Genomic DNA, 25,762 nt, shown 5'->3' on the forward strand with positions numbered 1-25,762 from the left:
TTCTCACAGTGCTCATTACCTCTGGCTTTCTGCCTTAGCGACTGCCATGTACTACATCAAGCGTGTAAATGTTCTATGCAGAATGCTTTTTTGTCACAGCCTTTGGGCCCCTGGGGTCCAGACAAGTCTAAGAGAAAGTTAGTGTAAGAAATTCAGGACCCCAGTTCCCTAACTTCTCAAAATATCAAGGTGTTAATTGTGAAATGTATGACGAATAAAAATCTCTAAATGTACTGCATAATAATTAGTTGGTTAAATCATCCAACAATTCTGTGAAGGATGTAAATACTGTTACCATCTTCATCTGGGTTTGTTTGGTGGGTTGTTTTCCAGAATAAGGTTTAAGAATTCAGTGTCTCCCATCAAGATAGGTCCACATGTCCCAATCCTTCTAATCGTTTGTGCTTTTCTGAAGTCATATAAGGTCTGGGCTTTGTTCTGTCAAATTCTGTTTCCTGTTCAGTCCTATCATTCATAAACCCATTCATTCATTCCACAAGTATTTATTGAGCTCTTACTGTATGCTACGCACTAAGTATACATAGGTATGCACTCCCTGCCCTTGTGTAGGTTACAATCTTTGGAAGAGACGAATGGTAAACAAATATGCAACTACAAACTGTGATACGTGCTGTAAAGAAAACTAGTAGGGAGCAGTGATAGTTAGAGAGGGCCTCTCTGGGGTGACATTTACAAGTCACAACTGCAAGGTGAGAAGTGCCCAGAGTTCCAGGAAAAAGGAATAGGAAAGTGTTCAATGATTCCTGGGCATTGCCAGGATGTCTGCACGGAAAGCCAAGTGTGGCTGAGGCAGAGCAGGTGAGGTGCAGTGGGGGGCCCGTCACATTGGAGAGAGGCTGGGACCAGATCACGTAGAGCTCATGAATCTGGGCTTCCTGACGTGCAATGAGAGTCTTTGAAAGGTTTTAAGCAAGGGAGTGACATGTGTTTAAATGACCTCGCTAACTGCTGTGTAGTAAACGGACTGAAGGTTGCTAATATTGGAACCAGGAAGACAAGTAAGGAAGCACATGCAATCAGCCAGGTGATGGGAGCAGTTCTCTTCACTTTGACTTGAAGAGAACCTTCATATGCAAATGGCAGGTAAACTCTAAGGCAGGTATACGCTGTGCTGCTAACCAAACTTTGTGTAATATTTATAAGCTATATCCAGTTACTTAATTTCCCTGAGCATCGCTTTTTCTGGAGAAATTGCCAACCTTGAGGAGTTTGAGGATTAAATGGCAAAATCAATGAATGAGAAGCATCTAACACCATGCCTTACACAGAGTAGGTACTCAATAAATTATATTGTTATTATCATTTTCCATAAAAGAGTACCTTCTTATGACCCATAAAAAGCTCCATTTTTAACAATCATCAATATCTCCATTTATAAACTTTTTTTTAATTTCAGGTGCTTTCAGGTATACAAAACAATGTAATGGTTAGACATTCACCCCTCATAAAATGATATGCCCCTTCCCCCAATCTATTGCCCCTCTGACATCGTATGTATCTATTATAATTCCATTGTCTCTGTTCCCTATGCTGTACTCCATATCCCGTGACTATATATATTAAATTATACTTAACATACAATACTATTCAGCTTCAGCTTCAGGTGTACAGTGCAGTGGTCAGGTATCTACACTATCCATGAAGTGGTCTCCCTGATAAGGCATGTGTCCATCTGACACCTTACAGCCAGGTGCTAATCTTGTTAGCACATAGAATTACCTCATTTAAATGGGTCCCTATTTTCTTACTTGCTAAGACATAGATATTACCTCATTTAAATGAGCCACTACTCCAAGATGTAAAAGAAAAAGCAAGGATTATATCTTGGAGTAGAGACTGATTTTGCAAGAAAATGAACAGTCTACTAAACGTATAAAAATAAATCAATATTTGTAAGAGTCACAGTATGTTCAATGCCATTCTGCTAATAGTTTTTGATTTGGTTTTGTTTAATTCATGGTTAACATGTAGGACCCATTTACATTACCATCTCTATATACACAAATGGAGAAAAAATACTTCAAATCTGAATTTGGATCCTATTTAAAATTCGGTTTCCAGTTTTAATTGTTCACTAAATCTAAATTATATTTTATGAGTCAGTATTTGTCATTTACAACAGTACATAGGAATGTTATATCACGAAATCATAAATTAGATATTAGGAGCCAAATTCAGCTAATATTTTCACTCATTAAATTTACAATTAAGATATTGCTATGTCCTTGTCAGCAAATGGTTATCCTTTACAATAGAGAAATATAAACAGCATCCTGACTAATATTATCCATATTCTTTCTTAGTGCTTTAATTCATGTTCAGCTTTTAACTATATGAACAGAAAGGATTTTGGCCTGATTTCAGGGGGATGGGGGGAAGTGAAATTCTGGATTTGGGAATAATGGATTAGGAATAGCTTGACGGGCTCTGGAAGATGCTCCCAAAAGGACCTATGACCCAATCATAAGACAGAGAATCAAAAGAGCCTACAGCCACACGGGACCCTAACCTGACAATATCCAATCTTTAGAATTTTCTCTGCACTTTCTCTCCCTCAACTGACCCACATGCCAAGAGAAAGGCCAATTCATAGTTGGGCAGATATTTGATGGGCAGCACTAGATGTTAGATTCATACAATGTAAGTCAGACCGAGTGAAGATCCCAGAAATATAGCTATATCCAGAAAACATCTGAATTAAAATATTGTTGGTGAACAATTACGTAGGTTTAGTTCTATTCCCTACACTCGTATCCCCTTTTTAATGAAGAGTCATGTTGACTTGTGAATCAGTATCCCTCAGGTTGCCACAGAATTCCCTTTAACATTGAATGCAGGTGAAATATGGAATCAACAAAGACTATAGAAAATAAACCACAGCTTGGCTCAATCTTTTTTGGAAAATGAGTTCAGGAAATGGAGCAGAGATACTTGTGATGCCTTTCCTCTAGCTGCAGCCTGGAAGGGAGCAGGAACACTCTTTCCCCTTCTCCTTCCCTGCCAAATAGAAAGAGTTGGGGCTTCCAAGCTCTAAAAATACAAGCCATAGTCACCACCAAGGGGTGAATGGCGAGAGGTGATGGGACTCTGAACCATGAAAAGGATCTAGTGGTATAAGAAGTAGGGATGGAAGATGGAATCGGGGAGGCAAGAGAGGGGCTCTAGAAAGAGGTAAATGTAGGAAGGGTCCCACAGTAACTCTGAAAAACTCTTAACGTAGCCCCGCGGGAGCTGGCGAATGACGGCAAGTGTCCCAGTTGTGCCCCAGGTTGAGAAAGAGCAGCATAAAGAGAGGAGTGGGCTTAATTCCAGTCAGAGAAAGTGGAGGGAAAGGGAAGAGTAGATGCTTAAGGCCAACCACCAGTGAGGTGTGTCCCCGGGGCCCGTGAGACAGTAATCAATGCAACACAAGCCAAAGGAAGAAAAACGGCTGGCTTACCACATTTTTCCTGTTGGTTTTATATGAGATGTTCCCTGGCCAGTTTCTATGCTTCTCAAAAGTTAGAAGCAACATGGATTGATTCTCACTGCTCAATGTGACTTTCTAGACTAAGTACTCTCACGAAGAAAATAAGGAAAAGCTGACATTTCTGCCAGATTTATACAAATTATCTTTGAGGCTTTTTACGGCCTTTTCAAAAATTTTTTAGGATGCAAACTATATCTCAGAGTTCCAATAGTGAAAGTTGGAAATTATCTGATGCTCCTTTCCTGTCTTAACCTACGCCGTATGTCTCAGCCCTTGTACAGATCTGGCAGGTGGGAAACTCTCAATAAACAGCTGCTGAGATAACTTTTTAAATTAATACCATTAGGTTTCACAAATGTAATCATCTTACTATGAGTATAATCGTCACCAACATATGCAGAGAACTACAAACTTTGAAAGATTAGATTGGCCGTGCCTATGACCACAGGACTACGAATCCAGATCATGGAAGGAAACAGGTCACAGAAATCTTTGTCATGATAAAGACTTTTTACAAGTTTTTAATAGACTTTCTTTTTTAGAGCAGTTTTAGGTTCACAGCAAAATTGAATGGAACTCTCTCATTCATTGCTGGAGGGACTGCAAAATGGTACTGCCACTTTAGAAGACAGTGTGGCACATTTGTACAAAACTAAACACACTCTTACCATACAATCCAGCCATCATGCTCCTTGGTATTTACCCAGATGAACTGAAAACTTATGTCTACACAGACTCCTGTATGTGAATGTTTATAGCAGCTTTATTCATAATTGCCAAAACCTGGAAGCAACCAAGATGTCCTTCTGCAGGTTAGTGGATAGATTAACCGGTACATCAAGACAATGGAATATTATTATTAGCACTAAAGAGAAATGAGCTATCAAGCCATGAAAAGACATGGAGACAACCTTAAATGTATATTGCTAAATGAAAGAAGGCAGTCTGAAAAGGCTACATACATGCTGTGTGTGTGATTCCAATTCTATGACATTCTGGAAAAGGTAAGGCTATGGAGACAGGAATAAGATCAGTGGTTGCCAGAGTTAGGACAGAGGGAGTGATGAGTAGGCAGAAGACAGGCTTTTTAGCACCATGAAACTACTCTGTCTGATGTTATAATGATGGATACATGTCATTATGCATTTGTCCAGACACATAGAATGTACAACACCAAGTGCAAATTCGAAGATGAAACTGTGGACTTGGGGTCATAGTGATGTGTCAGTGTAGTTTCAACAGTTGTAACGAAGGTACCGCCGTGGTGAGTGATGTTGAAAATTGGAGAGGCTGTGCATGTGGGGGCCGGGGGCATATGGGAAATCCCTGTATCTTCTGCTTAATTTTGCTTTAAAGGCTTTCCATAACTGGTTTGCTCAGTGTCTTACCACTTGATCATTGCTAGCTTTGCTGAGTTCTTATGTGTCAGGCACAGTTAACATACCCGGTCACATTTAACCCTGAGCACACCTCCGAGAGTAGGTACTATTATTATCATCATATCCACTTTACAGAGGAAGAAATGAGGGTTGGAAAGAGTGAGTAACTTGCCAAATGTCACAGTGTCAAAATAGGCAGTGCTTGCACTTGCCCTCATTATGCCATGGCGTCTCAGACCACAGACGCTAGCTGCAGTCAGTGCTATGTCTTGGGGACATTGTAACACGTGAGCATGACTAATAACTGATGGGATAGGAAAGACTGTGGACTAACATTTCATATGAAGCTTTTCATAAATAAGTCGTACAGCTCACATCAACGGCCACCAAATGAGAGATCCAGAGAAAATCTTTGCGTGATTCACTTGGGAGATCCGCTGCCTCAGCAGCAGGAAAAGTTTTTTTGGGTGTTGAGGTAATGTTTGTAATGCTTTTCTGTTAAAGGAAATAAGAGCAGTTAAAAGTTCGCTGGTGGCAAAAATTTAAATAGATTCTAATGATTTATGCTCTGACTAAAAAAAAACAAAAACTGTTCAGCTTCTTCATTATGCCCAAAATAAAGTAAAATATGACTTTTTCACTTTTTAGTGATTTATAGGCTATACCCCACACTGTGCCCTCACAGGGCATGTACAAAGGGAAGACTGAAATCATTAATAATGTAAAGGACGCCCACATCTGGTTGATCCTCCCAGGTGAATGAAACCAAAGCCTGATTTAACAGATGGACACTGCACTGTTTCCTGATGGTAAAATCACCAGATGTTTAGAGATTCCACAAGTACAAAGGCAGAAGGAAGTGCGTTAATGATGAGGTTTCTGGCACACCTTTGAATTTTCTTACTTTTCACATTGCATTTTCCTGCACATCAGGTATACGTGCATGAGTTGTGACATTATTTGAATGTTAATTAAAATAGAATTTTACTCTAAAAATAAGGAGCAAAGAAAATGTTCTTATTTATCATCACCAGGCTACACCAGCCATCGTTCAAAGCCTGAAAAAAATTCAGGTATTTCCCATTATTTTCTTTTGCAAAAGCCCTCGATGTGGCCTGGGCCAAATATACCGGACCTCCTGGTGTTGACTTGCCCGGTCCTCCCTGGCTCTGCTTCCCTGACTGCACAAGGGAGCCTCTGGCCCCTGCTGGGGGTGGGTGGCAGGGGGACCATAGCATGTTGGCTCCAACACGTTACTAGGCTGTATCCATTATGTTTAAGCCTCTGACCCTAAAGGGAAGTTGGGCCCTTATTCATGAAAGGGAAAGTGTGGAAGCCGTGACGCTGGGGAGCTGGAGTGAAGACATGAGGTGCCAGTGGAGCTGTAGGAGAGGGATTTTTCCATGGTGGGTAACAGCATGAGTGAGAGCTGTGCTCAGAGTAAGACCTGGGTTCCGGTCCTGGCACCCAGCATTTACTGACCATGTGGCCTTATCCTTGCACCAAGTTACTTAACCTCTCAACGTCTTGGTTTTCAATTTTCCCGTCTGTGCAATGGGGATCGTCATGCACACCTCAGAGGGCTGTACTGACGATGACATGAGGTAAGGGATGAAAATGTCCTCTGCACACTTCCTGGTGTTGAGTTAGGTCCTTAAATAAGAAGAAATCAGAAAGTGAGAGAAAAATTGTGCCTCATTCATTTCCATGTATACTGCCTCAAGTGACATATCCTTCCTTTTGCCTCAGGATATTTCCATTTTGATGCCTGGGACAGACTAGCTTCAGCTCGTTTGTTCCAAACCTATCTTGATCACTACAATAATCAAAGTTCTGGACCCTAAACCCAGTACAGTGAATGTGGACAGCCATATTGTATTATAATCATCACACTTGCTAAGAGACTAGATCTTAATTATTCCCACTGCAAAAAAGAAATGATAATTATGTGACATGATAGAGGGGCTAATGATTCCTACAATAGCAATCATAGTATTACTATATATAAATGTATTAAATCGATGTATTGCATATCTTAAATTTCACAATGTTATATATCAAATATAATTAATTCATTCGGGCCCTGGACTTTCCCCAGATGGAGCTTCTTATTTTAGAACTGAGAGCGGGCTAAGGGGCCACCCAGCACAGCTATCCTGTCACGGTTCTTTCAGATGTTTAGAAGTTTGGCTTTCTGAGTTCATCTGAATGCAGAGACAAATGACAAAAAAAAAAAAAAAAAAGTAGCTTTCTCCAAGAATCTCTTAGGTGTGCTTTCAACAGGGTGAAGTTGCCTACGATGCTATCAAATGGTGGAAGACAGAGACGCACCCTAAAAAAGAAAGGCCGAACTTCCCTTTTTCGTATTCTCTCTCAGACTACTTGCTGGGTGACTGTTTAATTAGTGGGCAAACAGTGATTCCCAGAAATTATGGAGTCTTTAATGTTCACAGGGATATAGTTCCTAATGTTTTTTCCCAGCAGTATATACAACCATTTCCTACTATTAAATAGTAGGCTAATCTGAATATTAACTATCTGCCAATTTCAACACACCTCTCCTATAAACATTTCCTTCCTGGGTAGGGAGGAAGCCCAAATGATGTGGTCCTGTGTAGTTCTTTAACTTTCTTTTTTATGATTGGTGCAGAGCATCTGATTATTTCCAGGTGTTTCAGATTTTCTCATGGTCCTTATTATTTCCCCCCTCTTTGAGCTCCTTTGGCAATGAATGTGACCATGAGGTCCAAAGCTATAAAGGATGTGTTCACCACTTCCCTCTTATGTCTGTCTCTTTATTTAACCACAAGTTCACTGTCTTTAGTCATGTTAATTCCCTGAGGTATTCACACAGCATTTGTGTTGACTGCCTTAATTTTGATCTTCTCTAATCATTCCCTGCCAGATGGTAGTTAAAGTTTAATGGCCCCTGTAAAAATAGTTCCCTTTCTTCTTTCATCAGTCATGTGTGTTTACTTAGCTAACTGCTGGATGTTCAGAGTGAACACAAAGTGACCACCAACAAAATAAATTCAACAAACACGTTGGCTTAATACTTTTCATGGTAGCCAAAGACGTTGCCTGCTATTATCCACTCAGCCATTATCCTTACCTTTTATCGTCTTCCCTTTCTGTTTTGTTAGTTTTCTTTCCTTTTTATCTCCCTTCTCAGGTTGTTTGGTGGAAAGCCACAAGACCACGAGGCCTGGTAGTCTACAGTATGTAACAATTAAAGTGTATGGACGCGTCCAGCTTCAATAACATTTAAATGCTAGATAGATGACATTTGGCGTATCTGTAAAGCTTTCCTGGCCACACCCATAAGATGTGGGTAAGCGTCATCATGATTTAGATAAGCGGAGCTAACTCTCAGCAGGCCACACAAGAGGCTGGGATAGAAACTTGGCATTCTTAAAGAACAAAATAAAGAAGCGGACAGATATAACAAATTCCTCTCTAAATAAAGAATATGCCCTTTGTGTCTTTAATGCATCCTACTATCATTCCTTAGCTAGCTAGCTCAGAAATAGCAACTAAATAAGGATTGTGTTACATGTCATTTTATAGATGAGGTAACTGAGATGAGTCATAATACATGGCCCTTGCCAGGCCACACACACGTCTCTAGAAGTATCCTGTCACTTAGATTTACAGCTAATTTATTAAAATATGTAGGAGCTATTTAAAAAATAAATAAAACTAACCAAACAAAAGATTAGCAGCACTTTTAGAGCAAGCATTCTGGGTGACTTTCTACATACACACACCACTTAAAGCCTATAAAATGTAGGAGTCCAAGACGGGGGTCTGCAAACTATAGCCTGAAGGCCAGATTCAGCATGCTGCCTGTTTTTGTAAATAATGTTTTATTGGAACATAGTCACACTCATTCTTTTGCATATTGTTTATGGCTGCTTTAACACTACAGTGGCATTGTTTAGTGGTTTTAACAGAGACTATATGACCTGCAAAGCCTAAAACATTTACTATCTGGCCTTTTACAGAAAAAAGTTTGCCAACCCTGCTCTACACCTTTGAATTATAGCATTGCATAAATAATTGATTTCTTCTTACGATTCAGGAATGCTGTTAGGTGTTGTTACTGAACATTGCTTAAAACGATGTTGACTTTCAATGTCATTTCAAATGCAAAAGGATTATAAAATCATCTACCAAAATGTCCATCTCAATTGTACTGACCACCTGGAAGCGTTAAGAAACTATAACTGTTCAATAACTTCTTGGTAACTTGGGAAGCAGTTGATAGCCACTGTACATTCTATAGCTGGTAGTAATGTAGAATGTGGGCAAAAGATATCCCAACTAACTGTTAATCAAGGAAAAAAATAAGTGTTAATATTTTGCCAGTTTCGCAATTTAGAGCAAGAGCCGTAATCTCTCTGGGCGTTTGTTTCTTCATCTATGAATTGATGCTACGTATTAAATAAGCTCCAGCATCCCATTTAGCACTAATGTTCTATTGTCCATATTCTTTCCATTCAAAGTGTAAGTGACCCTCTTTGCCCCTCCAACCCCTTGCCAAAAGAAAAGTTTATTGGCTCTCATGGGAATATAGCTAGACCCAGTTTTTAAACAGCCCCTGCAGGAAGATTTTCATTCTAGGCAACTTTGACCTAAATCTCAGGGCAATTGAAAGAGAGATGATACTCTGGAATAAAGAGCATTAAGTACTCTCATGTGAAATAGCTATAAATAACTATAAAAACGGAAGACTTATACCCTGTGGACATGAGAAAGTGTTTCCAGACACAGGACAAATAAGGTATCAACTTTCCAGAAAAATTTTGAAGGAGGAATTAAGACATTTAACTATAATAATTTAAAAGATTCTCTTTGTATGAAAACAAAGCCACTTTGTGGAGTAACATGCAAAAATCAGCATGAACTTTAAGAGTAAAACACAAGCCTTCAAAGCGATTTTGTTCATGAGGAAGGAGCCGTAGATTTTACACCCAGTGCCTTTCTCTCTCCTTGTCCCCTCACACAAAGGGCTGTTCACTGTTCTTGGTCACTGAGGAAATTCAAGGGAAAAGTTAGAGAGGCATCGCCTCATGGAAAGTGAATTCTCATCTTCCAACGTGAAGGATACCATCTGTGCCTTTGAGTCAGTGCAACAGAATTTACATTCAGACTTATTACTGTGTCTCAAAACTCCTATCTAGCTCTGAGAAGTTTATTCACAGACACGCCAACAATATGCGCGTATGTGAGCATTCAGAATGGCCCAGATTTATCAGTTCCCAGGAGTGTGTGTATCTTCTCCTGAGGTTGCAATAAATTGTTATGGGTAGAATTCAAGCATCATACATCAACCAAGTTCTCTCTAAGTTCCCTTCTAAGCAAGGGAGGCAGTGGGAGGAGGTGGGAGTCGAAATAACCAGGAGGTTCTGCCACTAACTCATGGGGTGAGCTTAATTCAAGTTCAACAACTTTGGGCTGTGGTTTCTTCATCTGTGAGTGAGAGGTTGGAAACAGAGGCAGGCCAACATGTGTCAAATTTGAAATTCTTAGTAAATTACAACTGCTATAAAAATGTTATTTGTATTATCTTCTACTCACTGTCCTATATCTAGCAGTTATAAAAACTTACCATACTTAATATTTCCTAAATAGGAGTGAAAATTACTATTATTTTACACTTACTCCTAGTCCCTTATTGTATTAAAGAGAGCAGTAAACTCCACAAACAATGCAGGTATCAGAAAAATAATTTGGAACACAGTAAGTGGAAAAAAAAAAGGGAGAAGGAGATGATTATATATCTAAAGAAACTGCCGTGAGACTCCACAATAACCAGGCTTAAGAAACAAGGAAGTTTATTTTTCTCTCAGGTGACAGTCACAGGTAGGTAACTGTCTACCTGTGACTATGGGGCAGCTCTGTTCCCCATAGTCATTCAGAGACTGAGGCTCATGACAGCTCTTCCTCTCCCACATGTGGCTTCCAAGGCCACTGTGGTTGTTGCCATTCAAGCCACCAGGAAGGCAGAAGCCCAGAAGTTCGGAGCCAGGAATTTGTGAGAGGCAAGATACTCACCTCACTTTCATCTGCCGTCCATTGGGAAGAGCTCAGCCCAATGGTTCTACACACCCATACCCAGCTACAAGGGGGACTGGGAAATGGGAAATCTCATCTTAGTCTCAGCTCCATGATTATGGAAGAAGGCAATGGAGTTGGGAGCACAGATAATCCTTACAATCATTGGAATGAAAGGAGGTTGAAGAGGCAAGTTAGTCTGTTACTCAATGTATTTTTAAAAAGGTTTATACATAAATAAAATTTTTAATATTTCATTTTTATATATAAAATATTCAGATAGTGATAAAAATTCTAATAACAATAAAACAAATTACGATACTCACCCAAGCTTTAACAAATCGTAGAATGTACATAGGTGAAGACCTCCAGTTCTCTCTCCTCTATTATAAAAGGGAGCACACTCCTGAATTTAGTGCAAAGCCTTCCCTTCTGTGATTTTTTACATTTTACTACATTTTTAAATCAGTAAGCAATATAAAGAGTAATTCTTTGTTTTAACTTTACATGAAGTGGTACCACACTGTATCTATCAGAATACAGCTTACTTTTCCCCTCCAAATTGTGTTCTTTAGATTATCTATGTTGAAAACGTAAACTCAATTTCTTGGTTCTGGCTGCTTTATGGTATTTGTGTGACTATGGCTTGTTTCTGATGTTTTATTATTGCAAATATTGCTGCATTTTTCTAGAGTGGTATTGTTTCATAAAGTAGCCACTACCTACATGGGGCTACTTTAAATTAATTAAACTCAAATTAATCAACTAAAATTAAAATTTTAATTCCTCACTCACATTAGCCACATTTTAAGTGCTCAGTAGCCACATGTGGCTGGTGGCTAGCATACTGGAGGCACAGTCATTGCCATAGAAACTTCTATTGCATAATACCGCTCTAAAATATATATGCAGCAGTAGAACTGTTGAGTTATATGGTATGTATAACCTCAATTTTAATAAACATTGCCAAATTGTTTTCCACATCACTCAAGATTCTTAGCTATGAGCAACAGAAAGCTATGTTGGATCATTTAACTATGAAAAATATTTTTTAAAGGGTTTGGAATCTTGGATACTTACAGAATCTCAGGAAGTACTTGAGAACCAACTTGAAGATGAACTAGCTAATATCACACCACGGACTTGATCTAATGAGAACAATTCTACTCCACTTAAAGGCACAGGTACTGCCCCTTTTATTTCCAAAATGATGTATGTTCAATGCTGGTGCTATTTCTAGGACTATAATCATTGCTGCCTCCAGAAATTGTCTGTAGGTTCTGTTGCTGCTGCCACTCTCACTACAGGGGTTCTACTTGAGCACTGCTTTTTAACTCCATCTTCAGATTCAAAGTTTGGAGCTGATGCATCTGTTTGGCAGACTGGGTCAAACACCTGCATCTCATCTTCACAGGAGGCTAGGAAGGCAAGAGTCTTGTAAATTTTCATTTCTGGGAGATACGCAAATTTTCATTTTCCCTGTTGATCTCCAAAGTGGAAATACAAATTTTTATTCCTACCATAGCAAAGGACATTTTCCTTTTCTCCACATAGTTTCTTACATGTGGTGTCATCTAGAATTTTAATGTTTGCCAAACTATTGGTTGTGCAAAGATATCTCAATGCGGTTTTAATTTGCATTCTCCTGATTAATGGTAAAGCTGAGTGTTTTTAAATATGCTTCATTATCATTAGAGTTTGACCTATAACTGTCTATTCATATCCTTTGCCCAATTTTTAAGTTGGATATTTGGCCTTTTTCTTCTTAATACTGGAAAATTTTTTTATATAATTGATATTTTTCAAGTTTTAGTTATTAATTATATCTCTTCCCAGGAGGTGGATTGTCTTTTCAATTTTAAAAAATGTCTTCTTATGGAAATCTTCAAGCATATACAAGACAGAAAGAAAATATCGTGAACCCCAAAGTACCCATCACCCAACTCGTCAATCTTGTTTCATCTACACCACCACCCTGCACTCTCCACCACTAGTTTATTTAGAGAGAAATTCCCAGCTATCATCTTACTTCATACATAGACATTTCAGTGTGAATCTCTGAGGAAAAGAGTTCTTTGTAAAGCCAGAACGATAATACCAGCATCAACATAATAACATGTAAAAAAAATACAATACTTTCATATCATCAAATTATCCAGTCAATGTTTCCATTTCTCCAATTGCATCCTAAATGTTTTTACAGTTTATTTGTTTGAGTCAATATTCAAATAACCAATTACAATAATATCCAATAGTCAATAACTTTTGAATTGGTTGATATATTTCTTAAGTACATTTTAATCTATAGGTTACCAATCCATCTCTCTTTTTTATTTTTTGGAAATGTTTTCGTTATTGTTGAAGAGCCCAGGTTTTTGTCTTGTAGAGTTCCTAAGGTTGGAATTTTGATGGTCAGATCTATATAGTATAGTGTAACATGTTCCTCTGTCCATTGTGTTTTCTATAAATTGGTAGTTAGATTGAGACACTTGAACAGGCTCAACTGCAATTTTTTTTTGGCAAGATTACTTCACTGATGATGTCATGTAACTCCATCAAGAGGTACACAACATCTAGCTGTCTCTTTTTTTGAGGTTCTAGCAGCCATTAGTGATCTTTGCCCAGATCCATTAATTTACTAGGGGTTGCAAAATGGTGATATTCTAATGATCCAGTCCATCTTAATTTGTTAGCTGGAATACTTCTTTTAAAACACAGAAATTAGAACGAACAAAAATTTCCCTTATGAACTATTGATACCCTGAGATACAGTTCATATAGAAAAGGCAAGATAAATGCTATTTTCCCTTTTAACAGTCTGCAGTTAGTGCCCTATAATCCTACAAAGGGGAACAGGTTGTGGACTCCAAATACTGTTTTCCACTAAGCAAACCAAGGGTCCTTGGAGAAATGGCTACCTCCTGATCTGAAACAGGAAATGTACAGGGTGAGTCTACACATCACAAATGAAAGAGATGAAGCTAAAAAGTCTGCTAGTGTTGCATCAGTAGTGCTCAAGAGCCAACTTGAAGAGGTTTCCACTGACCAAAGACAGGGCAATTTAAGCATTTGGAAGAATAATAAGTAAAGGATTAAAATACAACTTATATGTTAAAATTCATACGTTCATAATGACTCCAAACAAAAAAACTCTTTATATTTCTAATGGTGTTCTTTTTTGTCCAGATGTTTTTTAACCTGAATGTAGTCAGATTCATTCACATTTTCCTTTAAGTTTGTACTTTATTATATCTTGTTTAAGAAATCTTTCCTTACCCTTAAGTCATAAAAATAGTCTCCTAAAATTTAGAAACAACTGACTTTCACATTGAAGTCTTAATCCAAACTATTTTTGTGTATAGTGTGAGGTATGTTTCAATGTTTAATTGAAGTTCTAGCAGGAAAGATTAAAGAGAATCAGAAAAGAAATCTTTGGGAAAGTAGTGGATGGAATTTTTCTGGAATCAAAGTATAAATAAAAAGAAATTAATGCTTGGACGTATCATGTAAAAATGCAAACCAGCAAAGACAAAGATCTTAAAATCATTCCGAGAGTAAAGAGAAATAAGTTACGAAGGAATGACAATTAAACTGATAGTAGATTTACCAGTCTCCATAATGAAATAAAAGAACCAGTATTTCTCCCAAATACTGGGTGAGAGAAAACAAAAAATCCTATCAAGAATCATGTACCTTACAAAACTATCTTTCAAGAATGAGACTGAAATAATGACAATTTCATTTAAACAAAACCTGGGAGCATTTACTACCTATAGACCTGCCCTAAATGAACTTCTGAAAGAGGTACTTCAAAAACAATAAAAATGACTCTAGAATGATGATCTGAGATATGAGAAGAAATAGTAAGGAACTAAGTAGCAATGATGTGTATAGTTACTCTCTATTTAAATAATGATAATAATATCTAAATTGTGAAATTAGAAAAAGAAAAGGACAAAAGTAAGATATTAGACAATTGCCTGTAAGTTAGAAGGGGGAAAAGCTGTGACTCAATTAAGTAGTTCTAAGGACTTGTATTCTTCTAAAGGAAATTAAGATAAGAATTGTGTAATTTTAGGCTTTGTTCAGTTAAATATGTGCAATAAAATTTTGAGGATAACCAATATAAATAGATGGTATAAATTCTATGTGAGCCGAGAAAGGAGAATAGTGAATTAAAAGACATACACATAAGGATAGACTTATAAATCAAATGGAATAGAATTGAGAGTCCAGAGATAAACTCTTATATTAAAATTGCCTGTAGTGACGGTAATACAACTCTGACAACAGTAAAAACTATCAAAGTGTATACTTTGAATGAGTGAATTGTATGTTATGTGAATTAAATCCCATTAAAGCTGTTAAGAAATAGATGAAACAAAGGAAAAAGAAATTCAAAAAACAAAGGATGGTTGGAGCCAATGCCATTAGAGCTCTTTCTCAGCCTCTTTTCTCTGTTTTTCTCACATATCTGCTGCAGATCTTTTTCAGCATCAAGAGGATTCAAAGCTATTCATGGCTTCCAGACTCGCACCTGTTTAACTCCACACCTAGAGAGGAATGGGGCTTCTCTTTCTGGATCGAGTTTGAAATATGCCAGTAAAAGGCTCTGATTGGCCCTGCTAAAGTATTGTTCCCACTCTTCAAGCCAATCACAGTGGCCAAAGAGATGAAAGATTATGATTGGTCAAGTTTTGGCAGCTGGGGTAAGGTGGAGAAAGGCTGTTACCAGAAAGGAGAGAACAAAAAAGAAGATAGAAGAGGAAGAGGACAAGGAAAAGGAGGAAGAAAAAGAGAAGAAGGAGGAAGACGGGGTGCGGGAGGGGGAGGTTCCTAACCAAAAACACTTGAACCTGAGTGATGATAGGCTCCGGTTCATAAGTCAACCTGTGGATGCCCAGCTTTAAATGAGTCTGGCTAGCTATACCTTGCATGAACCTATAATAACTCTGGTTTTCAAATGAGGACTATTCCTGTTGGGTATTACAAGATACAAAAAGGTTACATGATTGCATGCTTTTGTCTAACTTTATGATGACATTTATATGATTGCTTCTTGGCAATGACCAAGGCCAGAGTCCCTCTGATAAGTTAATTTCTTTTGATACCACCTTTAATCATTCATATACTTCAGAATTTACTTGTATGAATGCACCTCAGTAAAAGAATCTTTTTTCTTTAGCTTCACATTTTTCACGCTTCTTGAAGTCAATTTTATCATCGGAACTTCTGAAATTGCCAAAGTACAAGGATGAATATCAGAGTGTCAAAGGTTTTTAAATGAATTCTGAGAAGACAGAAAAGGTCAAAGCAGATTTCTTCAACACTTTCAAATATGGTCCTGATTATAAAGATCTTTACAAGGAGTATTTAGGTTATTTCTGAAAATGACTACAGTATTCTGCTATACTTGATGGATTAAATTTTGCCTGGAACACTCTTCTCTCTAGGGTCCCCAATTTATGCCATGTTCACTTCCTTGTCCTTCTGCTCTTGGTTTAAGAAGTCTTTCCAGATTCCCCAAGATATATCCAATTGTCCCTTCCAATATCCTCTCCATACTCAGTTTACTTCCATTATTGCATTTATTACACTGTGTTGTAATTACCTATTAATTTGTGCATCTCTGATTCTCTTCACTAAAGGACAAGCTTCCTGTGGGCAAAGCTGAACCGAGACTAAAGTACCCCAGAGACTAGCACAGTACCTACAAAACGTAAGTATCTGCATGCATTTGTTAAATTAAGGGACATTCTTCAAAACAATTGCCCTATACTCCATAAAAGTGTCAAGGTCATGAAAGACTAAGAAACTATCCCATGACTCTGATCCTGTATTGGATCCTGGACCAGAAAAAGAACATTAATGTGACAACTGGCAAAATTTGAATAAGGTTGGTAGGTTAGTTAATAGCATTGTATAAATATTAAGTTCCTGATTTTGATCATTGTTACTATGGTTTTCTAAAATGTTAACTTTTGGGAAACTGGTGGTGAAGGGCATATGAGAATTCTTTGAATGATTTTTGCAATTAATTTTTTGTAAGCCTGAAAGTTAAAAAAAGTTAATAGGAGAAACACATTTATATGTTGATTCATGAATAAAAAGCAAGGAAGGGTGGGAGGACAGAAGGAAGGAAAGGAGGGAAGGAGAGAGGGAGAGTAGGAATAAAGAGGACAAAAGCTAAAAGCTAGCTGGCTTTTGGAAGTACAGCTAGGGAAATAAAAGGAAAAAAAATGATAGCTTTTATAACCATAGAGGCCTCGAATGCCACGTTATTACCCCATTCTTAGCAGTCTAATTAGGAAATGCTGGTCATGACCCCAATGTTATGTATATAATCCTTTCTTCGCTGTTTCTTCCTGAGCTTTGTCCATATGTTTTCAAATTATTCAGTTGGATTTAGCAAGCACTTACTGAGCGCCTGCTACCTACTATGTGCCAGACACCGTGATGAGCACTGGGCATAGATGCAAATGTGGTAAGATATGTTCCTCATCCTCACAGAGGAGCATATTCTACAGGGGAAACTGAAGTAAAAAGAAAACGAAGAGTGGCAATTCAGTGAGAAATGTGCCACTGTTCCTACAAGTACCAAATCAAGAGGCAATACCTGAGGGTTTTATGCTGTGAAATAAGCTGGACAAATACCACATGATCTCGCTTAAATGAGGAGTCTGGAACAAAAAAAAGAACAACTCATACATCAAAAAATAGATTGGTAGTTGCCAGAGGTGGTGGTGGGAGGTGGACAAAAAAATGGGTGAAGGGGGTCAAAAGGTACAAACTCCCAGTTATAAAATAAATAAGTCCTGTGGAATGTAATGTATAGAAGGTGACTCTAGTTAATAATACTGTTTTGTATGTTTGAAAGTTACGAAGAAAATAGATCTCAAAAGTTCTCATCACAAGAAAAATAAATTTGCAACAGTGTGGTAATAGATGTTAACTAGACTTACTGCAGTGATCATTTTGAAACATATACAAATATTGAATCATTATGTTGTCCACCTGAAGCTAGTATAATGTTATATGTCAATTACATCTCAATGATAAAAAAGAATAGGCAGCACAGAAAAGTGCTTACTTTCCCAGGAGGACAGAACCTTCATGGAAGGGGTGATGTATAAACTGGGTTGTGAAAACTAAATAGGAATTTACCAGTAGACAAAACTGGGAAGAACATTCTTGGCACAGAACGTGTAAGATCTTAGAGGTGGGAAACAGCAAGTGAGTGCAGCACAGCTAAAATGAAAGGTACCCAATGGTGAATTTCTTTCTTAATAGCTTTATTGGGATATAATTCACATAGCATAAAATTCACTCCTTTAAAAGGTACACTTCAGTGCTTTTTAGTATAGTCACAAAGTTGCACAACCATCATCACTGTCTAACTTGAGGACATTTCATTGGCTCCCAAATGAAATACCATACCCTTTAGCACTCAATTTCCCGTTCCCCACCCCCATCCCTAAGCAACCACCGATCAAATCTACTTTCTGCCTCCACAGATTTGCCTATTCTGGACATTTTATATTATAAGTGGCTGCACCATTTTACATTCCCACCAGCAATATATGAGGGTCCGAATGTCTCCACAACTCCACAACACTTGTTATTGTTTTTTTTTATTTATTATTGCCCTTCTAGTGGGAATGGAGTGGTGTATTAGCTTTCTAGGGCTGCCATAACAGATTACCACAAAATGGACGCCTTAACACAACAGGAATTTATTCTTTCACATTCTGGGGACTACAAGTCTAAAATGATAGTGTCAGCAAGGTCATGATCTCTCTAAAGGTTCTAAGGGAAACGCTGTTCCATACCTTTCTCTGAGTTTCTTGTGTTGCCAGTAATCTTTAGCATTCCTTGGCTTATAGATGCAACACTTCAATCTCTGACTCTGTTGTAACATGGAGTTCTCCCTTGTACCTCTGTGTCTCTTTTCTGATCATATTAGATTAGGACCCACCCATCTTGACTATGTCTGCAAAGACTCTATTTCCAAATAAGATCAGACTCACAGGTACCAGAGTTAGGACGTCAACATATCTTTTGGGGGAACACAACTCACGCCACAAGAAGTGGTGTTTCATTGTGGTTTTGATTCATATTTCCCTAATAGCTAATGATATTTAGCATCTTTTCGTATGTTTATTGGCCATCTGTGTATCTTCTTTGGAGAACTGTCTAGTCAAATCCTTTGTCCATTTTTAATTAAGCTATATGTCATTTTATTCTTGAGTTATAAGTGTTCTGTATATATTCTGGACCCTTACCACATATACAATTTGCAAATATGTTCTTCCATTCTGTGGGCTGTTTCTTCACTTTTTGATAGTTCTCTTTGAAACAAAAATGTTTTAATTTTGATGAAGTCCAATTTATTTATTTTTTCCTTTTGTTACTTGGGTTTGAGTGTACTATCTAAGAAACTGTTGACTCATTCAAGATCATGAAGATTTATACTTATGGTTTCTTCTAAGAGTTTTATAGTTTTATTTCTTACTTTTATGTTTTTGACCTATTTGAGTTAAATTTTGTGTATAGTGCAAGATGTCTTGGATCCAAATGATTCTTTTGCATGTGAATATTCAGTTATCCCAGCACCATTTGTTGAAAATAATATTCTTCCTTCATTGAATTGTCTGGGCACCCTTGTCAAAATATGAATTGACCATAAATATACAGATTTGTTTCTGGACTCTCAATTATATTCCATTGATCTATATATCTATCCTTATGTTGGCACACCACTCACTGTCTTGATTACTGTAGCTTTGAAACAGAAATAGTGAAACCTCCAATTTCATTCCTATTTTTTAAAATTTTTGGTTTTTAAAAGTTTTGGTCGTTCTGAGGCTCTTGTATTTTCATATGAATCTTAGGATCAGACTATCGATTACTAAAAAATTCTGGCTGGAATTTTTATAGGGATTGTGTTGAATCTGAGAATCAATTAGGGAAGTATTGTCATCTTGTCTATTGTAAGTCTTCCAATCTATGTGCGTGAATGTCTTTCTATTTAAATATTCTTTAATTTCTTTCAACAATGTTTTGTGGTTTCAATGTGCAAATATGACATTTCTTTTGTTAAATTGACTTTAAATATTTTATTTTTTGATGCTATTACAAATGAAATTGTTTTCTTAATTTCATTTTCAGATTGTTCATTGCTAGTATATGAAATAAAACTGATTTTGTATATTGATATTGTACCTTGTAACTTGCTGAATTCATTTATTAGCTTAATAGCTTTTCAGTGGATCCCATAGGATTTTCTTTTTACAAGCTCATGTCACCTGCAAATTGAGATACTTTTACTTCTTTCTTTCCAATCCAGCTGCCTTTTATTTCTTTGTCTCGCCTAATTGCCTCAGTTAGAGCCTCTAATACAAAGTTAAATAGAAGTGGTGAGAGTAGACATCTTTGTTCTTTCTGATCTTAGGGGAAAAGCATTTATTCTTTCACCACTAAGTATGATGTAGCTGTGGGTTTTTCATAGATTTCCTTTATCAGGTTGAAGAAGTTTCCTTCTACTCCTAGCTTGTTAAGTGCTTTTGTCATGAAATGTTGGATTTTGTCAAATTCTTTTTCTGTGACTATTGAGATAATCCTCTGGTTTTTGTCCTTTATTCTATTAATGTAGTGTATCATGTTTATTGACTTTTTATATGTTAAAAACCTTGCATTCCTGTGATGTATACCGTTTGGTCATGGTGTACATCCAATTCCCTTTTTATGTTGTTGGATTAAATGTACTAGTTTTTTTTTGTTCAGGAATTTTACATCTATATCCATAAGGGATATTGGGCAGCAATTTTGTTTTCTTGTGATATCTTTGTCTGGTTCTGGTATATGGGTAATACTGGCCTCAAGGAAAAAATTGGGAAGGGTTCTCTCCATTTCTGTTTTTTTAAAGAGTTTTTGAAGGATTGGTGTTAATTCTTCTTTAAACATTTGATAGAATTCATCAGTGAAAATATCTGGTCCTGGGCTTTTCTTTGTAGGAAGATTTTTTTGATTACTGATTCAGTCTCTTTACTTGTTATAGGTCTATTCAAAATTTTTATTTCTTCTTGAGTCTGTTTTAATAGCTTGTGTCTCTGTAGGAATTTGTCCATTTGATTTAGGTTATATAATTTATTGACATATAATCGTTCGAGGCATTTTCCTATAATCCTTTTGATTTTTTTTTTTTTTAGCCATGTTTTTCCAGGACCCATCAGCTCCAAGTCAAGTTGTTTCAATCTAGTTGTGGAGGACACAGTGGTCCATGTGGGGATCAAACCAGCAACCTTGTTGTTAAGAATACCACGTTCTAACCAATTGAGCAATCTGGCCACCCCCTTTTGATTTTTTTTAAGGTCAGTAGTTATTTTTCCTCTTTCATTCCTGATTTTAGTAAGCTGAGTCTTTTCCTTTCTCTTTCTTTCTTTCTTTCTGTTTTCTTGGTTAGTTTAGCTAAACGATTGTCAATTTTGTTGATCATTTTAAATGACCTTTCAGTATCTTCATTCTCTATTATTTTTCTATTCTCTATTTCATTTCTTTCTGCCCAATCTTTATTATTTCTTTTCTTCTCCTTGCTTTGGGTTTGGTTTCCTCTTCTTTTCCAGTGCCTTAAAGTTAGGTTATTTATTGAGATATTTCTTCTTTTTTAATATAGGCATTGATAGCTGTAAATTTCCTACTAAGCGTCAGTTTAGCTGCATCCCATACATTTTCTTTTTGGTATTTGCGCTTTTATTCTCATTAATCTCAACTATTTTCTATTTTCTTTTTTATTTCTTTTTTGAGCCATTGCTTACTTAGGAGTGTATAATTTAAATTTCCATATATTTTTAAATTTCCCAAATTTCCTTCAGTTATTGATTTTTAATTTCTCAAGATAATTATGCTGAGTGAAAGAATTCAGACAAAAATGAGTACAGACTGTGTGATTCCATTTGTATTAAACTCCAGAAAACACAATCTAATCAATAGTAACAGAAAGCAGTTCAGTCGTCCCTTGGGGTGGGGGATACAGCTGTTGGACCGGGAGGGAGTACAGAGGACAACAAAGAAACTTTGGGGATGATGGATGTGTTCACTATCTTGATTGTGATGATGGACTTAAATTATACATTTGTCAAAACCTATCAGATTATACACTTTAAATATCTGCAGTTTATTGTGTGTCAATTATACCTCAATAAAGATGTTTTTTAAAGCCACCAATTTGCCTTTAGACTTTGCAAATTTAAATAATGTCCACCTTTTGAAACTTCAAAAGTTTTACTAGAATGCTACGTAAAATGTTTTAAATTTATGTTTTAGATGTTTGATATATTTGGCTTTTTCCATTTCTTCCTTTTTCTATACAGAGGTCAATTTATTCACGTAATTACAAATTGTTCCAAGGGAGTGTTTCCCTAAGGTTGCAATGGAATAGTAATTTAGTCTATAAACTACATAATATCCCAACTGAAAAGTATATGAAAAGTATACTTAATATGTTGATTTTCTACTCATAAAACTCTTGTTTGCAGATAATTCTCATTTTTTTAATAAGTTGTCTTCCCAAGCTCTTTGTCCATTTCTAAGCTTTGTGCTCTACTCTTGGATCATGTTTTGTCAATGGAGTGATGTTGTAAATTCTAGATGAATCCATAGGCTCATTCCCCAAATCCTATTTTAGTATAGCCATAAATCCAACCTTGAAAATAAAAAGAAATAAAAAACTTTTCTTGAAAAATAATTGTTACTAATAAAGAAAATAGCATTTAATTATGGTTTTTCCCCTTTATTTAACTCCAAAACTTGCCCTCAAGAGAAAAAGTAATTGTGTAGAGAAGTTGGAGAAATGGCCAATGGCGACTTCTGTAGAAATTCCAAAGGAGGCTTCTAGACACTGTCAAGGGCTTTAGAGTCTAATAAGGAAAGTTAGCTGGTTATCTATCATTTCTAAATCCACTTTTAACTATGACTTTCTTCATTCAAACAAGTGGGGATAATTGATAAAAATTGTTTTCCATAGTCACAATTTGTTCTTTAGCTTTGCTTTAGATCTTATAGCCAGAGATTCCTTACACCAGAATTTGGGGTACGTAATGCTTCAGACCTCTCCCTTTTAAGCCCCTTTAACCCAATATAAAATCCAACTATAGTAAAGGAAGAAGTCTGTCTCTTCTCATTTTTCCTCGCCCATTCATTCTCCCAGCCCTAGTAGGTTCCCTTGTACAATCCCAGCACAATCAATATGCTTTCTTAAAAGAAAACAACATTATTGCAGTCCTTGTAAATGAATAGATTTTTTCTTATAAATAAATTGATTTCTTTTTACTGTTTAATTACTTATTTATTTTAAAGTGCTAAAAAAATTTATAAACTGAAAATTTTAATCTAAAAGTGTTCAAAGTTCTCCTTATAGCCCAGGTTTGATTATGGGGCAAATAAAATAATATATATCCTTTGATTTATAATCAATGTGATTGAGTTATAAAGTAATTGGAATTCTGTAGCAAAATCTCCCCACTCCCAGTCTAAATTTATAATAGGACTCTTCTGTATTTTAAAAATCAAATCAGAGACATCCAGAAAACTGGAGATAAAATGGAGGGGGGGGAATCTAGCTCAGAAACAGTGAGAACCTAAATTAAAACATTTTAAATCATAAAGAGAAATAATTTGAAATAAAGAAATATAAAGAAAGCAAAAAAGAAAAAAGAATTATATCTACAAGTGAATAAGTGCAGCTGATACAAATTTTGCAGTTTTAAAGCATTACATATGTAAAATCCTTAGGAATGGCTTCCAGCTCACCGAAGAGAGTGTTTCTCTACGTGCCAAATTACAACAGTAAGGCAGATTGAGGGAGAAATATAATCAACCATTTGTTGATTATTTATTTTTTAATCATGTCCTCAAGCATCTACAGATGTAAGGAAGCATGTGGCCTCAGACTGGAGCTGTTTACAAACAGCAGGATTGCCTGGCCCAAGAAATGGCACTTGCTGTGTGATGAAAGCTGCCCCTCTACAACCGTGTTTGGTTAGCACCTATGCCCTGCTGAAATTGGCATAGCACGTTCTCCATGGGCATGCTGCCAGCCTAACAGATGGGCACAAATATAACCCTGCCAAAGAATCTGTGTGTGCAGTGAACTCACAACTGTGGTTAGATTCCTTTCCAAAGATGTTGCATCTACTTAAGCGGCCCAGAAAAAGAATTTATGCTTATGTCTTCAAATGGCATTAATGAATATATAAATAATTCTCCAAATCAGTTGTTCTCAAGGTGGGCGTTCCCAGGACCAGCTGCATTGGCACCACTTGTTTGATTGCTGGAAATGCATATCTTCAGGCCCCACATCAGACCTAGTGAATTAGAAAGCCTGGGGGTGGGACCCAGAGATCTGTACTTTAACAAGCCCTCTAGGTGTTTCTAACGCAGCTCAGGTTTGACAACAGCTGCCTTAAACCACGTTCTCAAATGTTCAAATTACTTGAGAAATTTTTAAAAATATGGATGCCTAAGTCTCAGGCCCAGAGATTCTGATTTAATTGGTAGAGGGTGCAGCCAGGGCCTGGTTTTAAAATCCCCCCTGGTTTTAAATGGTTCTAACGTGCAGCAAAGTTTGAGAAGCAGCACTGTTCTAACTACTCAGATTACCTCACACCAACTTGGAGGAGAAATACTTCAGACCTTTGCAAATGCAGATGTCTTTATTGGAGGACCATTTGTATGGAACTTTGCTTAAATAATTCTTTGATTGGTCAATCAGTTTTTTCAAAACCCTTAGATAAGATAAAATTTATGTAGTCTGTGGCTGTTGGCAAAATCCTGTGTGCTCAGTGAGTCACTTACATTTAAGAACACCCTCTCTCGCACGCAGCACCACATTTAAGTTTACTCCCGATTTCAGTGTACTTTTAATCTCCATGAACTTGACATCTTCTAATGTAATATCCCAAAACTGTATTCTACCGATTTCTCACTCCTTTGTGTGTCTCAAATACTGAAACGTTGCCTTCTTCCCAGACAGAAAGAGTTCTGAAAACAGAAAATTTAAACTTCAGACAGTCTAAATTGAGCTAATAAAAAGAAGAAGCAGGAAAAAAAAGCCCCTGTAAGCCTCAAACTTACCCAACATATTTAGTATAAGTATTTGACTAAGAAAGCAAAAGCAGGAAAACTTGAAATACCCATCATTGGCTGTGTTTCCACTACCCATTTCACAGCAAGGCTCATGTAGACATGATAATATTTGCACGTCCCCTAGAGTGAATGGGAGAGGATGTGGACCATCTGGCCGCTCTGAGGGCAAGACATCAGGATCTCACACACACACAATTCATTGTTGGGAAGCTCTGAATTGATGAAACTCAGATTCATGGATGAAATATTAATATAATTCTATGGAAAATGAGACGTGTTAAACTAATATTTGGTGTCCCTTCAATTTCTCAGCAGATCTCTTTTAAGATGATGACTGGACTTCGCTTTCTGCAGTGGAATGTCAGCTCTGTCACCTACCAGCTGTGTGACTCAGGCAAGTAACTTAATTGTGTTGGACCTCAATTTCCCTCCCTATAAAATGGAAAAATAAAAGTGACTGTTAGTACCCATAGGTACCATTACTTCTCATAGGGTTGTTATGAAAATTAAATGAGCTGATGTGTGGAAGCACATAGTAAGCCTTGAGTAAGTGGTTACTATTCTTATTACTGATTATATTTTGTGGATCTATTACTAGCTCTCATTTCCCTTGTCTCAGTCCCCTCTGGCTCTGACATGCGGACCTACTGAAGTAGTGACCATTCAACCATTCTAACCTATGAACAGCACAGGA

Source organism: Rhinolophus ferrumequinum, chromosome 8, assembly GCF_004115265.2.
Source record: "Rhinolophus ferrumequinum isolate MPI-CBG mRhiFer1 chromosome 8, mRhiFer1_v1.p, whole genome shotgun sequence".
In the NCBI taxonomy this organism is placed as follows: Eukaryota; Metazoa; Chordata; class Mammalia; order Chiroptera; family Rhinolophidae; genus Rhinolophus; species Rhinolophus ferrumequinum.